The sequence below is a fragment of the Pituophis catenifer genome, unplaced genomic scaffold (genome assembly GCF_029215685.1).
Source record: "Pituophis catenifer annectens isolate HBS135680 unplaced genomic scaffold, rPitCat1.0.hap2 SCAF_8, whole genome shotgun sequence".
In the NCBI taxonomy this organism is placed as follows: Eukaryota; Metazoa; Chordata; class Lepidosauria; order Squamata; family Colubridae; genus Pituophis; species Pituophis catenifer.
In genome coordinates this window covers 45211338-45227705 of record NW_027256888.1, presented here as the reverse complement: position 1 = coordinate 45227705, position 16368 = coordinate 45211338, and positions in this window count along the sequence as shown.

The following is a 16368-nucleotide window of genomic DNA, read 5'->3' as shown; positions in this document are numbered from 1 at the left end:
TCCTCTCTTTATGGTCAATTTAGGATCCAAACTGTCCCAACTCAGGATCCAGCCTACCAACTGGTCTCTCCTATCCCCACATCCTAGGATCCAAAGTTTCCTACCCCAGGATCCAACCAATGTCTCCTATACACACAAATATGTATGCATATGCACAAACCTATACACATACAATACATGGACAAGTCAAGAGAACCTGGAATTGATGGAATGTTACTACAAGAGCAGATCTAATGAGAGGGGATATATGACAGAAGATATATGGACAGAAGACCTGCATCTACAGTAACTGAGAAACAGCTACCGGTAGTTACCCAACACTTTAACATAATGAAGATAGGCTGTTCTCACAACTTGAAATAGACCAACTACACATTACATCTCATACTCAAGAAGACCCAGAAGAATAACTGGGTTTGTAGCCAGCACCTGAAGCTAGAATGTTAGTATCACCATCTCCATTACAGAGCACAGCTGCTGTATGTCTATGTTTTAGATGACGGCAATAATAATTTTCTGCAAAATATGCTCTAAACATAGGTGCCTATTACAAGGAAATCTTTAGAAGTCTATAGTATGGTAGTAATTTAGATAGAAATAAATGTATATTTGTTGCTTCAACTATTATAGTCCAAGAAGACATCTGTATATTGTTACCAATCTTCTCAACTCTATTTCATTCACCCTATGTAATCTGTGTAATGGACAATAAATCTTGCAATGTGTTACTATTAAGTTCTGGAAAATATCATCTTTTAGTTTCTGACTTGGTCATTCAATGAGTATAGTTATCACATCCACATAACAATACTATGAAGAACTAGGTGTTGTTGATGGGAAGGCATATGCAGTCCTCAAATAGGTAAGTATGGTTGATTGTGTTTTTTGAGATTGATGTACTGGACAAAATGTTTATTTCTTGGAGGGGAATGTTGAACCTTATTTCATCATGTCAGTTTTGTGCCAAGTATGCCTGCAATTTCTCAAATATGACATGTCTGATACTCCAGCCAATCTTCAATAGCTAAAAGAATTAAGTTGTAAAGGTATAAAAACCCATTTAAATTCTTGGTAGTCATTATTTCATCATTAGAAGTACAGAACACTTTCTATATGAAGTAAGTATGATATAGTATTGCTCCATTATGCAAAAAATTTAAGCATCAGTATCACTTCTATTATGTCATCATTATGCAAATGATATAAATCACAACAATTGTAATAGAATTAAGATAATATTAACATACACTTAATTTTCTCATCGACTGTTAAGTAATTATGATTACTTAAACAAAATAGATTTGCAACTATCCAGACAGAAATTTGGTCTACTGTTTTCTAAGTTTGCAAAATGAGATCCCGTTTAAACTGAAGATTCACTGTATCTAGTCTTGATATAGGTTTCTGCTTTGGCTTTGCACAACCACCGCTTTTGTTATATCCTAGTTTTTATAACATCTCTGCAATTACACCAACCCAGGTCCCCACTGAGTGGACAGTCTGTCAGATTACATAGGAATAGTCCACTCTAGCTGCTAGAATTTAACAGTTTTGTGAAAGGTGAAATGATGATAACAGTAAAACAATGGGACTAACTTCCCCTATCCTTTCCTTGTCTCTTGAATATAATACTGGAAATCAGCATTTCTTTGATTGTATAAGAAAGTAGGTAAGGAAATCTTAATTGAAAGTCTTCTTCCCAAGATCCACTTACAGAAACTCAGCTCCATTTGTGATACCTCTTTGCATTTTTTTATTCTACTCAATGTATGTTGTGGTAGAATAGAATTTATGAAGAAGACAAAACAAGAGCAGCCTGGCAAAGTCTTCAACCCAGACCCTCCACTCCTGACTGCAGTGCCAAGGATATGTTCCCCACCTGATGATGAAGATATGAAAACCATTTGCTTTGCAACAGTGATTCAGAAGCAATACACCAGAGGAAAATAGGAATTGGCAATGGGAACAAGAAATTTCATGCAAGCATTGTTTTCTGCTGATTCTAGATTGGGTGTATAGGACTTTAACTCAGTAGTGGATGGGAAATGTCCCACAGCACTAACATTCCAGTTATTGAAGCAAAAACAATAGCTGAGAACAGATTTCTTTCTGGAGAAAATCTGGACACCCTTTTAAATAGATATGAACTCATTTTTCTTGTACATTTAAGTACTGGAGTGCATAGTCTTCCTCCCGTTTCTGAATTTCACATAATATAAATGAATATAATACACTCTTGAAACATCAATATTTCTCCTCAGTGTTAGATCTCTATGTCTAGAGATCAGGATACTCTTTGAACCCAGGGTTATTATTTGACAAGAATTTGACTGCGAGAGAAAGAGAATGGAGATGGAAACAAATTTTGATTTAAATTTAAATTAGATTTAATTTATTTACCATTAAGTTTGCTCACCATTCAGTTAATGATTAAAAATTAGAATTATGTACATTGTAGGAAAGCAGAGGGATACTACTCATATTTTGAGGATAGTATTTACCTTGAGATTTAAAGTTAACGGAGCTGAAAATATTTTTGGTCAACAGATATGAAATTAAGCAGTTAGCTATTTATATTGATTTGGCTAACTAATTGGCTTGTTCCAAAATCCCTTGAGGATGGCTTTCTTAAAACATTGAAAATGTTAGTAATAATTATAAATAAAATAATTAATAATATTTTAATAATAATTAGCCAGATCACTGATTTTATTGATTAGTTCAAGTTGGTCCTCAAACTAAAAAAATACTTTCTCACCTCGCTGTATTTTTCTTTCTCGTTTATTCCAGCTAATAGACAAGTCCCTTATTCCCTATTTTATTACATATGTATAGGGTGTGAAAGAATTCAGGGAAAAAAATTAGTCATTTATACTACTTGGGTGGGTTTCTGTTTGTTAAAGAGTCACTACCCAACAACAATCTGGCTCATTCTTGTTTTATAGAGCACTTCCATTCCAGTCACATGAAGTTAATTCTTTAATCATTTAACCAGCTATACAACTCTATTGAGTGCTGGGTCAAATCTAGTTTGCTGAGGTCATGTCTTATTCAAAAAAACAGGAGAATATTTTTCCTTTTTTGATAAGACATTAGTGGGTGGTGCTGGACTTTTCTTAAGTAGTTATTCCCAAGGAAAATGAACTTGGTATTTGTAAATGTCATACATTTGCGGCCAATTTCTACACATAGAATTTGGCTAAAGAGCAGCTAATGATTAACAAGATAATTTAGATAAAGGAAAAGGAAATGGGGTATGTTTTTTTTTTATTGGAAAAGTTTTACAATTACATTTTCTCCCCATTTCCCCCCCACAAACCCTCCCTAACCTCCATAACCCCCCCTAACCCCCCCCTCCCCCCGGACTTCCACAGAATATAATCCAAATCAAAATCCCCTTTTTATAAAACTTGAACCCCTCCACCCCCAATATATTTTTCCATCTTCACAAAATTCAAATATTTCTATCTTTATATAACACTTTCAATTAAAAGCTATCTGATACTTCCTAGTTTGATATTTGTTCTGCACATAATCTATGCACTTTTTCCACTCCCATTCATAAGTCTCTTGTGAGCGATCTTTTAGATATGCTGAAATCTTCGCCATCTCTGCAAAGCTGGCCATCTTCAAAGTCCATTCCTCGATAGTGGGCATAGCTTCATTTTTCCAGTATTGACCTATCAGTAACCTCGCTGCTGTTATCATATACAATATCAACTTTATTTCACCCAATGTAAAACCCTTAACTATACCCAATAAAAACAATTGTGGAGAAAACTGAATTTTTTTCTTCAAAACATTCTGCATGACCCACCAAATTTTTATCCAAAAAGCCTTCACTTTCTTACAGGTCCACCAAACATGATAATATGTAGCATCTAAGCAGTCATATCTCCAACATTTTGGTTGAACATTAGGGTACATGCACGACAATTTCTTAGGATTTAAATGCCATCTATAAAACATTTTATAAAAATGTTCCCTCAAATTCTGCGACTGTGTGAATTTAACATTCTGAACCCAAATTTTTTCCCATGTTTCCAACATCACTGGTTCTGCAAAATTTTGTGCCCACTTAATCATACAATCTTTAACCAATTCAGTTTCTGAATCCCTTTCTAACAAAACATTATAAAGCCTTTTAATATTCATTGGACCTTTCTCTTTTATATGTCTAACCAATTCTTCCTCATGCAACATAATACCAATTTTTTGGTCCTCTTTCCATCTCAGTTGAAGTTGATTATACTGTAAACAAGTCAGATTAATCCCTTCTTCCAACAGTGTCTCTAATGTCTTCAGTTGCCATCTGCCCGCATCTGTAAAAAGAACTTCTTTATATAAAAACCCCCCAAGTGACATTATATTTGTATTCCACATGATATGACCAAGATCCAGCCATAGCGGTATTTTGTAATCCCATTTGAATCGGTGTTTCTTCCAAACTCTCATCAAGGAGTCTCTAAGTATATGGCTTTTAAATACTTTATCCACTTTGTTTTCATAGAATAAGTAAGCATGCCAACCAAATTCATGATCAAAGCTTTCTATATTCAATATTCCAGTCTTTTTCCTTCCAAACCAATCACTTGCTTGAGTCAGGGCTGCTGCTTCATAATATAATTGTAGGTTTGGAAGTTTAAGACCTCCCCTTTCTGGAACATCTTGCATAATTTTCAGTTTAACTCTCGGCTTTTTCTCGTTCCAGACAGACTTATTCAATCCACTTTGCCAGTCTTTCAATTGTTTATCACTTTTGAGCACCGGAATCATTTGAAACAAAAAAAGAAATCTTGGCAAAATGTTCATCTTAACTGCTGCTATTCTTCCAAGTAAAGACAGCTGCAGTTTTTTCCAAGTCTCCATATCTTTCTGTACATCTCGCCACAACACCTCATAATTATTTTGAAACAATTTCATATTTGATTCTGCAACCTGAACTCCTAGATATTTAACCTTTGATACAATCTCAAAACCTGCCCTCCTTTCAAGTTCGTATTTTCGATCTTGTGTCATATTTTTAACTATCATCTTAGTTTTTTCTGGTTCAGTCTAAATCCTGATACTGTGCCATAGTCTTTTATAATGTCTTTCATCTGGATTATTGATTCCATCGGCTGTGTTAGGGTAACAACCAGATCATCTGCAAATGCCCTTATTCTGTAGTCGTCTTGCCTTATCACTATTCCTTTCAAGGTCCTCGAGTTCTTGATAAATTGCTGAGACCGCCTGTATAAATTGATCCCCAAAGTCCATCTTTTTTAAAGTCTTTAATAGAAAATTCCAATCCACTCTATCAAAGGCCTTCTCCGCATCCAGGAAAACCAGCACTGCAGGGATCTGTTTGTTCTTCTCAAGATATTCCAATAAATCTATAACTTGCCTTACATTGTCCTTCATATATCTGCCTTCTATAAATCCCACTTGGTCACCATGAATCACCTCTTGGATAACTGGCATCAATCTGTTGGCTAATACTTTTGCATATATTTTATAGTCATTATTCAGAAGAGATATTGGTCTGAAATTCTCAGGTTTTTTAGGATCTGTTTGCTCTTTTGGTATCAAAGAAATGTAAGCTGTTTTCCATGATGGGGGTGTTTTACCCCCTTGTTGTATGTTACAAAATAAATCTCTTAGATGTTCAACCATTTCTGCTTGCAAAGTTTTGTAGTACACCGCAGTTAGACCATCCGTTCCAGGAGCTTTAGCTGTTTTCAGTTGTTTAATTGTGGCAATAATCTCCTCAGCTGTTATAGGATAATTCATTCTCTCCTTTTGTTGATTGGTAATTTTTGTAACTCTTTTATTTTCTAGATATTTTTCTATAAGTCCATTCTGCATATCATCTTTAGCATATAATTTAGTGTAATAATCTACAAAAACTTCTTTAATTAATTTTTGTTGAAAAATTTCCTTCCCTCCAATATCAATACTATCAATAGTCCGTATACTCTGCTTCTTCCTTAGTGTATAAGCCAACCATCTGCCCGGTTTGTTAGCATTACAAAATGTATTATGTTTCGCATATTGTAAATTTGTTGCTGTTTGTTCCGCCATAAGCATTTGAAATTGATCTTTCAGAAGTTTTATAGCACCACGTATTCTTTCATCTGTTGGATTTTTAATAAGTAGCTGTTCTTTTTTCTTTATTTCTGCTTCCATTTCAAATCTTTTCTTTTGTCAATTCGATTTGTGTTTAGAATTCATATGAATGAGTACCCCTCTCATATACGCTTTACTCGCATCCCACACAATTTCAATAGGGGAACCCTTATTCAAATTCATTTCAAAAAATTCTTTCATCTGCTTTTTAAGTTCTATTATATTTTTTTCGTATCTAAACAAATTTTCATTTAATCTCCATGATCTTCTCTCAATCTTTCCCATCTCAATTTCTATCCATACTGGGCTATGGTCGGTTAGAGTTCTTGGAAAAATCTTTGTTCTTTTTGTCTTAACAAGTAAATCAGCTGATAATAAAATAAAGTCAATCCTAGAAAAAGATCTGTGTCTATCTGAGAAAAAAGTAAAGTCCAATTCTTTTGGATTATGTATTCTCCAGATATCTTTTAATTCCAAATCTTCTTTCATACCAAAAAAAGTCTGTGGTAGTCTAATCCTTGACTTCGCCAAACTCTTTTTATCTATTTTAGAGTCAATTACTCCATTCCAGTCTCCCATGATTAAAATAGATCTATAGTCCCATTGCAATATTTTGGAATGCAAAGTTTTGTAAAAATGATCCTGTTGTTGATTAGGAGCATAAATTCCAATCACTAGAATTTGGCCACTTACTGTATACAGTTCAATTGCTATAAGCCTACCACTTTCATCTGCTTCTATAATTTTAGCTGACAATCTTTTATTTATATAAATAACCACACCATTCTTTTTTTCCAGATTTGAAGCTATGAAATGTGTTCCTAGTTTTGAATTTATCAAGTATTTTTGATCTTGTGTTCTGACATGAGTTTCTTGTAGGCAAATTATATCATTATTAAATTGTCTCAAATATGTGAATAATTTCTTCCTTTTCTGTGGTGAATTTAATCCATTCACGTTCCAAGATAGAAACTTAATCGTCATGTAGACTTTTTTGAAGCGACAAGCAGAATTGCCGAATATCTTCCGAAGTCTTCGACTTTGCTCCCCCCATGGCTTCGCATTCTTGTGTAGTACTCTTAACTCCCTTCTTATATTGTTGTAACTTGGATCTTTCCTGTTGTTGCTTTTCTTTAAGTTGCTTAGAAATTGCTCGAGTTACACGCTGGTCTTTAGCTTCAGCCATCCGTACTAGGTCCAAAGCCACATCTCTTGTAGTCACAATCAGAGAGGGCTCTAACAGGGGCTCCTCCAAAAAACCTCCTGTAGCACCCTGCATTTCTGCTGCCTCTGGTTCCACCTGCTTAAGCTGTTCTTCCATCTCTTGCTGAATTTGCTTCTCCTTGTCATTCTCCTTTATCTCCAACACAGTAGATGTACGTGGGGATGGTGATCTCTAAGAACAGTAGAATAGAATTGTTCTGCCTTAACAGCAGTGTTTAATCGATATCTTTCTCCATTATACCTCAAAATTATGCCAGTTGGAGCATCCCACCGAAATGGAATTTGTTGTTTTTTTAGTTCATTCACTAAAAATCCAAAATCTTTTCTATCTTTTAACATCTTGGGTGGTAGCCCTTTATAGACTCCAATCTGAGCTCCCTCCACTTGCACAGCAGAGAGAAAAGACTTTTTCAGAATATCATTTCTCATTCTTCTGTTTGTGAAATATATCACCACATCTCTAGGCAGTTGTCTTTGTCTGGCCACCCACAAATTTACTCTGTAAATTTTGCCCATTTTGTAAAAAATCTCTTCAGGGTTAATTTTTAACAACACAGCCAGAGCATCAGCACAAATCTGTTTCAAATCTTGTCTATCGTTCTCTTTTATACCTCTAAGCCTTATGGCGAATTCCATGGACCTAAACTGCATCATTGTAATTTCGTCTTCAACTCTCTGCATTTTATTATCAGCATCAGAAATTTTATAGTCAGTGTCCTTCATTTTAACATTCATTTCTGATTTAAATTCTTCCAACTTAGCATCTGTTCTGATAATTGCTTCTGACAGACCAGACACCACAGTCATTAATTTATTAGTCACCTTGTCATATTTCTCTTGCACCATCTCTTTAATTTCATTAATCTCCTGCTTAATTTCCTGTTGTGACTTTTGAAATTTCTCATCCAGAGCCTGAGTAATAAAATCCTTTAAACTTTCAAAATCAAACTCTTTTTTCTGGCTCTGCTGGCTGGGAGGCTGCTGCTCAGATTTGCGTGTGGGGGATCCCCCCCCTGCTGCCTTCCCTTCCTGTTTAGGTTTGGAAGCCATTCTGCCACGTAGGCTAGCTTTTCTAAAAAAGGAGATCCTTTTTCCTTTTCCACCACCACAGAGTCCTCTAAAAAATTCCCCCAGGTTTAATTAAATTGGGGATAAGATTTAAATTGAAGCAAGCTCAGGCTTATTTTAAAAGAATTTTTCCTCTTTTCTTTTTCCTCCTTGTTACAGACAGCACAACTTTGTAGCTAATTAAAGTAACATTACGAATCCACTCTCACTTTCAGCTTGTTAACGCTGAAGCCGGGTGCCATTTTTCAAGCCGCTTTCGCTCGCTCGCACTTCTACTTAGAATTGCAAAATCACAGAAATAATAATACTTGCAGTTTCGAGGTTTGGAGGTTCAAGTTATTATCTCCCCCTGGTTATTGGAGTTGATTTTGTTTAAATTGAAAGGTTGCTGCTGCCGACTTGCTCTGCGCTAGGCAGAGTTGTCCCACGCCGTCCGGAGTCTCAGCGAGTTGAAAGGGAGCCGCGCCTGTTTCCTCCCCAGTAACAGCTGTCTGGGGGCTCACAGGGGCTCAACCTGCTCCTCGCCCACTCTCTTCCTCAAATCCTTCAGAATTGGGAATTTTCAAGCCGCTTCTTTGGATCGAAGCGGCTCTACAGGCAGCAGGACTGGCGGTCCAAAAACGGGACCGTCTTTTGGCGGCGGCAGGCAAACCGGAAGTCCGGAAATGGGGTATGTTTTTAATGTGAAGTTAAAGTTAAATGTATCATTTCCTACCATTATCTTCACGTGTGATCACGGTTACATATAACTCGTGTGTTTCTTTTTAGAGATCTTTATATATATCATCTTGTAATTCAAAATAGGTAAACATATAACTCATTTAGAAAAAGAGATTGTTTTAGTAGTTGACCCCAATGAGAAGATAAAACAACAGAAGTAATGGGAGATGCTCACTTACTGTGCCACACTTCTTGTTATTGTTCTTGCCACTTGACCCATAAATAAGTATAAAAGAAAATTCAATGCACCTTATTCCCAAGAAAGTGTACAGAGAATTGCACCCTTTAGTCTCAATACTTCTAAAAAGGATAGCAGGCAAAGATGATTAGGGGACTGGAGGCTAAAACATATAAAGAACAGTTGCTGGAATTGAGTATATCCAGTTTAATGAAAAGAAGAACTAGGGGTGACATGACAGCAGTGTGCCAATATTTAACGGGTTGCCACAAAGAAGAGGGAATCAGCAATCAGCTATTCTCCAAAGCACCTGAAGGCAGGACAAGAAACAATGGAAGGAAATTAATCAAGGAGAGAACCAATCTAGAACTAAGGAGAGATTTCCCGACAGTTAAAACAATTAATCAGTGGAACAACTGGCCTCCAGAAGTTGTGAATGCTCCAACACTGAAAGTTTTAAAGAAGAGATTGGGCAACCATTTGTCTGAAATGACATAGGATTTCCTGCCTCCAATCTGAAGCACTCCACATGTGTCCAGGTAGCTTGCTTCTTACTCTTTTATTGGAAGATAGGCCCCTTTCAACTCTGTTATTCTGTTTATAACCAATGTCAATGAAAGCACACTAACATCAATGTGCAGTAGGATTTTGGGGAAAGAGTTAAATCTAAACCAGCAGTTACGCAAGAAAGCAAATGTATAGTTCCAAACATTAAGAAGATCCAAACAATGAAGAGCTCCTTCCTGCAAAATACATTAGGCTTAGATTCCTGGCCAAAGGTCATCTAAGGAGGTCCCTGATAAGAATGATTCAAATCTGACTTTTATAAGTCTTCCAAATTCACTCCCAAAATTGATCCAGGAGGTTATAACTTGGAGTACTGAGTGCCTTACTAGCCTCAAATGAACTAGATCCCAATGAATTGGATATGGCCAAAACAAAAATGTAATATAATATGGATATTATAATGGATAATATAATATGGATATGGATAACACTTTTCCTCATGTCTCATTAAGACTTTGGTAGCAACTCTTGTGGGGATATGGGGGCCTTTACCCCAGGCTCCTGGGGTTCCATGTGGCCCAAAATGTTCCTCTCTTCTAGCCATCAGTTTGTAAACTAAGGCATTGCATCTTTCTCTCAATATCTTCCCATATTACTCTTTCATAAGGATCTGTGCAGTCCAGGCAGTCCCTTAAATTTACATAGAAAATTGAATGATTTTTGGGTGCAACTGCCAAATACACATGCATACATATCACTTTAATATAAAACATGTCAAAGTAATATGCTATAATCACAGATTAGTTTTATGGTATGAACTTGTAAAGAATGCCAATCAGAGTGGATAGATTTGCTTTTAAAAGACGCACTCACCCTGTCCAGTAGTCAAACTGAACTTCGAATGTGTATTTGTTTTCATTTCTTATTTTTATACTATGGCTGCATGAGTACTACTCTTTTATTATATGCTTTAATGTTATGCTTGGATTAGAGACATGTGGACTAATTGAAAGCACACTTCCACAATCCCCAAAACATATGGCCTTTTGCAGCCTAGCTAATGTAGGGATAGTGAATAATAATGGCAAAAGCCTGAGGAGTGGAAAAGTCTGAACCAAAACGTTTGCAGTTGACATCACTGTCAGGATGAAGTGACTAAAATACAATTCTAAGTTACTTCAGAGAGGAAGCATGTCCAAAATGCTGTAGCCATTTAATTCTGTTGCATTTAAAAGCTGTTTGAATTGTCACTCAGTTTGTATTCTTGACTCAGTTATATTTCATCAGGTTAAGATCCTTAATATAATAGCAGTAGCACTTAGATATAAATGCTGCTCCATTGTATTTTACAGCTCTAAGTAGTTTACAGAATCAGTATATTGCCCCCAAAAATCTGGGTCCTCATTTTACTGACCTTGGAAGGATGGAAGGCTGTCAGCCTTACACCAGTGAGAATCAAACTGCCACGCTGCTGGCAGTCGGCAGTCAGCAGAATTAGCCTGCAATACTGCAGTCTAACCATTGCGCCACCACAGCTCTTAAACTGATATGAGAGCAATCAAGAATAAAGGGGAAACCAGAAGTTAGGATCAAAAATCTGAAGATTCATGGTAGGCTAAATAGACCATATTGTCTCAATACAGACAGAAAATTTTGTTCTTGTCTCCAGGAAGCCAGGTGGGTAAAGTCCGTCCCGCAGATGTTGTGGTCATATGATTGGCAACATTCTCTGAGATGTCTTCTGAGATTTCAGTTGCTCTTAAAATTTGTTTGGGATTCTCAGCACATTCTCAGAAAATTGACATCTGACAATTTTCAGAAAGGAACATTAAGGGATGCCAATACTTACAATTCATCTCTAACCTCTACATATACTACTAACGCTTGACAGTCTTATGGAAACAGTAATTGAAACACAGGTTTTTTTCCTGAAACGTATGTTTTTATAATCTCTCAAAAGCTATCCACTTTAAATAGAAAAGCCTTTTGATTTATTGTTTACTGAAAGTACAAATTTGTCAGAAACAGAGGCAGTCAGGTGGAAAAAAGATGACATCTGAAAGCAAAGAATTTGGCACAAGATGAAACATACAAGCAGAATATCCTTCTATGCTCATAAACATACATAATCCATGTAACAAAAAAATATGAAAACACTTTAATCATACTTTTAAAAATAGGGAAGGTATGTATATTGTCTGTCTAAATAGCACTAGAGATGCAGCTTATCCTATAGTCTTTGGGAGCATGTTGCCACAAAAAAGGCTTTATCTCACATTCTCATATCTGAATTACTTTTATGGAAATTTATAAAACAAGTCTTCAGAAGATAATCTGAATGAAATGACAGCACTTTAAACTGAGAGAAAAAAAATAGAAGCTAATGATGTTGATGTAAGACCTCTGAAATGGCAGTGTTAAAAAACATACTAGAGATAAATTTGGTTCCTGCATTCTGTACTAACTGCATTTCTGGAGGTTACGTACTGTCCAACTGCTCATGTATTTCTACTTTCCTTACTTGTTGGCTTGGATCCTAACATTTTTATCTTTTAATGGAAAAACCATTCCATACACCCTTTCATGAATTGTAAGCTGCTCTTTTGTTTTACAGAGAAAATGATTTTGTACTTGGTCCCAAGGTTAACTATCGTGCCTTTATCCAATTTACTTTGGTTATAAAATAACCAGCATTCCATTTATAGAAAAGTCTTGGAAAAAAGAGACATTGGGACAATATAGAAAAGATCTGGAATGTGTTTTTAGTTTACAGATTTCAATGCATGTACAATATAAAAATGGGGTCCTATTTAAATAGTGTTGAAGTTATTGCTTCAGCTTTTGATAAATGATATGATGTTCATCCTTATCAACAGAGTGAGACAGTTGTCTCAGGAAGTAGATTAAGAGTACTGAGATGGGCTTTTTTGTTTTAGAATAGAATAGAATAGAAATTTTTATTGGCCAAGTGTGATTGGACACATAAGGAATTTGTCTTGGTGCATATGCTCTCACTGTACATAAAAGAAAAGATACGTTCATCAAGAATCATAAGGTACAACACTTAATAATAGTCATAGGGTACAAATAATCAATCAGGAAACAATATCAATATAAATTGTAAGGATACAAGCAAGAAAATTACAGTCATACAGTCATAAGTGGAAAGAGATGGAGTGGTGGGAATCACCCATTATCAGAATGGGGAAAGAATTATCTTTGTTTTTGGGTTGTTTTGTGTCAAATGGCAAAATTATTTGGCTGGCCTTGGATACACATCAACTTCCCGAGCCTGGATGACATCTAGATATAAGGATTTCAATTCTATAATTGGCTATTGTTGAGAAATATATAATAGGATCCTCCAATGCAGATTAAAGCCTTACCTGTAAACAGAGATGCCAGAATTTATAAAGGTGTTGGAAAAGGCCAAGGAGCATGAAATGTTATTACTTACCTATGTATGCTAAATAATTGAGAACATCAAACCCTCCCCAAAAGCATTATGTGAGTCAAAGATTATAGAAAAGCCTTTAATTGTGTTGAAAATGCAAAGGATCTGCAAGTTCTTTTATTAAAAGTCAAAATGTATAGAGAAAAGAATGGGACTAAAATTAAATATAAAGAAGACCAAACTAATGACAATATGCAAAAAATCAGCCACATAACGTACAATGAAAATATCAAAATGGTAGATACTGTACATGGTTTTATGCCTAAGGAAGGATTAGAACTCCCGATCTTCCAGTATCTAACCTGATATACACCAAGTAGCTCTCAAAAAGTACAGGTCTTGATTTTTTTATGAAGTAGTATATCATATTTCTAAGTTTTCATCTAGGCTGTTTTGTCTCAATCAATCTTGAAGGGTTTTTTCCTCATGGATGTTTAAACTGGTCTGCACTTGCTTTTTTTATTGTCTCAAGCACATTATAAGAAAGAAAAACACATGAAATTAGAACATTCACAGATAGGCTTATGAAGTGGGCAAAGTCTATATGCCAAAGTTCTTCACAAATTATGAAGACATATAACTATAATCCAATATCTATCTGTCTATGTACTACTACTAAAACTCTACTAATGTCTGCAACTTTTAAGTGGGCCAAATGCTGCATCATAGAACAAAACATTTTTAACTAAGGTTAAAATGAGCTAAATTACAGAATGTGCCCAAAATCCAGGACTCAGGACTCCTGTGTAATTGGAATTTGGCAAAAAAAAAAAATTAATCAGGATGTAAAAATTATCATAAAGCATTTTATGACATAATACAAAATATCATAAAATATTTCCTATGGTCAACTGCTGATGTTTGACCATCAAACAAAATAGACTATTCTGGGGACAGATAACTTTAAAGATTTGGCCTTTAAAATTCTTGTCTAGCTATGATGAGGGATATGCATTTAAATGGACCTTGGAGGAAAAAAAATCTTAGTTAGCAACAACATGTAAAGATAGTAATTTGCTCCTATGTTGTCCCCCAAAAAATGTATGTCCAAATTAGAGATGGGCTTCAAAAATTTTAGCAAGGGGTTCTCTGCCCAGTTGTTGGGTGGGTATGGCCATGGTGGGCATGGCCTAGTTGGCTTCCTGCACCATGGTGGGGGGGGGGGCGTTTTTACCCTCCCTGGGGTCTGGATGCTTTCCTCGAGCCTCCGGGAGGGTGAAAATGGCCTCCCCAGGCTCCAGAGGCCCTCTGGAGTAGCCCTTCCAGTAGGCCCATTTTTTGCCCTCCCTGAGCCTCCATGTGTGCCCTGCACTTACCTGCATCCAAAATGGGTGACATGGGGACTCCTGGAAGGGAAGGGGTGGGTGGCGCCAGCCAGAAGTGGGATTTGATGGTTCTCTGAACTGCACAGAATCTTAGCTAGAGGTTCTCCTGAACCCCATCAGCCCACCCCTGGTCCAAATTGATGGGAGTATGATTCTCCTGAGCCTATGATAATAAATTTGGGCATTTAATGACATAAAAGCATAGGAAAAGGGCTTATGTTCATATATATTTTTCTCTTTAAAATATGGTTCAAATAGTAAAGCATCTTATCATAATTTTATTATTTCCAGTTAACAACCATGAAATATGGAAAAAGTCTCACAGTAACAAGCAGAGGTAAGTAGTCCAATGTAACCCATTTAGAAAAAGAATGAATGCCCTGGCATTACATACTACTGGAAAAGAACCAGTTTCTAAACATAGAACAAACTATGCATATTAAGGAATGCCCATAACGGCTCTTAAAAATATTGTATTATCTCCAACTCATCTGTTATATCTTGCATCCATGGGTGAGCTCCATAAAGAAGAGAAAAAATCTTCAAATGAAAATCTTGAAGTGCCTTGGGAACAAAATTATCCCTTTAAGAATAGTAAAACTGTAGGGCAGCACTTAAGAATGTTTCTGGCTAATAGCACTACTGATGACTTTTGTGTCTTCTGTTCCAAAAAACACTGAGAAAAAATACTGAGATATCTGTACTGTACTTCTACAGCTGCTAAATATGTGGCTGAACCATTATCCAGTTCCATAATCCTACAGAGATGAGAAAAGTCTAGAATAGTTTTTACTTTTTTTAAAAAAAATCAACCAACCTAATTAAAAACTCATTTTAAAAACATGTCTGCTTCATGAGCATATACTTTTTTGATTTCTTAATTTAGACTTGGTTCTATGATCAAGAATTTCTTAGTCATTTTAATCTGGAATTTCCCTCTTTCCAGGAACTTCAGTATTTTTAAATCTGGATTTCCTATCATTTAAATGTATTTCATAATATTTAGTTTATTCTTTTTTCACCACTTTCAGAAATTTTATCTGAGCTTTTCTCTTCTGTAATCTCTTGAGGAAATCTATCTCCAAACTGATGCTTTGCAACTGTTAATGTGAGATAGTTCCCTTATTATACTAATCATCAGGTTTTTAAAGACATATTTTATTGAATAAGCCACAATGACTAGGCTAATGTTCAGCCATAAGCAATTGTTTACAAACCTCTATTGTGGAAAGATTGGTAAGAAAACTGGGAAAATGTCTTTGCTAGGTGTATATCTACTGAAAAGTTATATGAAATGGCACTGTACATAATTTAACATATTTTAGGGTGTATATTATTGATCCTAGAATAGGGATGTCAAACTCGCGACCTGCAGGCCGGATGCATCACACACTGGCCACGCCCATCCCAGTTTAGCGGAAAAAAGGTGTGATACGTCATGTGACTCCACGAATTTGACACCCCTGTCCTAGAGACTCAATTTGGTGTAGGGGCTAAAGGCATTAGGATGGAAACTAAGAGTCTATTTTGCAAAGCAAATCTGAAAAAATAATTAGAAAACTGTAGTCAACAGGAGTTAAAATCGATTTGAAAGTACCTAAAAAAGACTCCAGCAGCAATTTTCAGATACTTATGACGATCTAACAATAGTTCAAAGTTACGATAGCCGCAGAAAAATTGACTTACAACCCATCCTCACAGTTATGACCATTGCACCAATCCCCAGGTCATGTGATCACTATTTGGATGCTTGGCAAATGGGTCACATTTATGATGGTTGCAAT